Raw genomic sequence first — 2,096 nt, 5'->3', positions numbered from 1 at the left:
TCCGACTACTGTGTCTGAAAACGAGGCCAACATGAAAATTACTAATTAACATTGTTAATTACTAATTTCCTCGTGAAAATGGTAACCCTAGGTTTTGGCACTAGTAAGCCGGCCGTCATACATTTACTCAGACTTCATTGCAAACTCTGTGCTAGCTCCACACTCGAGAACGGCTTGAGTGGCCGCCCCCTCCGGAGGGCTCAGTGAATGGGGCTAGCCGGGTGGAAATCCACCCGATCAACTTGATCCTCTGGTTGTTGACAGTTCAAACAGCCGGATTAGTGTGTTTGTGTTGTGAGTCTGCAGTGCCTAAGATGATATTGACTGATAAAGGAAGACAACCCTGCCCGTGATATGCTGTGGGGTACGCGTGGGAAAGTGCATACTAGATGATGTTTAAACACACGAACGTGATATACTGTGGGGTAGACATGGCTGATAAAATTAAAATGAAGACACACCTGTCCGTGATATGCCGCTGTGGGGTGCACGTGGGAAAGTACATACTAGATCTATGATGTTTATACACACACGAACGTGATATGCTGTGAGGTAGACATGGCTGATAAATGGAGACACATCTTGCCATGAGTGCTGTGCGGTGTTACACTTACACGGGTGGGAAATTGCATAAGAGAGGATTAACCTCTGGTTAAAAAGCTGCACTTGTCCTTTGCTTAGTGAAGGCTAGCGCCGTCTATTATTTTGTTGGAAGAGGGAGGACAGCGAGGTGTGATGATCATAGTCTGACGTAAACTGCAGAATAACGAGCGAGTGTCTCAGTGATTACTGGAGTGCTCTCGGCTTTCTCCCCAACACCCATATTCCTTCAGCGTTCGCCTCTCATTCCATTGTTCTTGATCCTATTCCTGTCTGCTTCTATGTCTGTCTGTCTGTGTCTGTCTGTCTGTGTCTGTCTGTCTGTGTCTGTCTGTCTGTGTCAGTCTGTCTTGTGTCTGTGTCTATGTCTCTCTCTTCCTGTCTCTGACTGCATTACCCCCCCCCCCCCTTCTCTATCTTTCTCATTAGTACAGTGATTATCCTCGTGATCTATTGTAGACGTTCTATGCGTGTGTGTGTGTGTGTGTGTGTGTGTGTGTGTGTGTGTGTGTGTGTGTGTGTGTGTGTGTGTGTGTGTGTGTGTGTGTGCGTGCGTGCGTGTGTGAAAGAGAGAGAGAGAGAGAGAGAGAGAGAGAGAGAGAGAGAGAGAGAGAGAGAGAGAGAGAGAGAGAGAGAGAGAGAGAGAGAGAGAGAGAGAGAGAGCTAGCTCTAAATGCATTTAATTTATTTTCACATTAATCTGGCTTATCGAGGACTATGGTGCAACGTCTACACAATACCGTTTCAAGCAATAGCGCAATGTGTTTGGGATATCACAGAGCCGTTAATATCACCTCATACTTCCAAGCAGCCAGCACCTACCTTGGTTGCAAAGAAGGCTCTAGTCTCCAGTGGCACCCCCAGTTTTACGCCCCCCCTCCCCCTCGCCTTCGGGCTACTCCCTTTTAAGACCCTACTTAGAAATATGTTTTTAAATCTATTTATGTATTTTTTTTAAATTTTATTATTCATTTGTGAGTTTATTATTTTTTGTTGTTGTGTTTGTTAGATTTTCTGTTTTTAACATCTGCATATATGATATCTACCTCCATTTTAAAGAACCCGTCTTTAAAAAAAAAGAAAACAAGTCGCGTAAGGCGAAATTACAACATTTTAGTCAAGCTGTCGAACTAACAGAATGAAACTGAACTCACTGCATTTTTACAGCAAGAGCGTATACTCGTAGCATCGTCAGTCCACCGCTCGATGCAATGGCAGTGAAATTGACAAGAAGTGCGGGATAGTAGTTGCGCTGAGAAGGATAGCACGCTTTTCTTTATCTCTATTCTTTTTAACTTTCTGAGCGTGTTTTTAATCCAAACATATCACATCTATATGTTTTTGGAATCAAGAACCCACAAGGAATAAGATGAAATTGTTTTTAAATCGATTTCGGAAATTTTATTTTGATAATAATTTTTGTATTTTTAATTTTCAGAGCTTGTTTTTAATCCAAATATAACATATATTTATATGTTTTTGGAATAAGAAAATGA

This window comes from Littorina saxatilis, linkage group LG11, assembly GCF_037325665.1.
Source record: "Littorina saxatilis isolate snail1 linkage group LG11, US_GU_Lsax_2.0, whole genome shotgun sequence".
NCBI lineage: Eukaryota > Metazoa > Mollusca > Gastropoda > Littorinimorpha > Littorinidae > Littorina > Littorina saxatilis.
The sequence above is the reverse complement of the archived record's forward strand: the minus strand, read 5'-3'. Positions refer to the sequence as shown.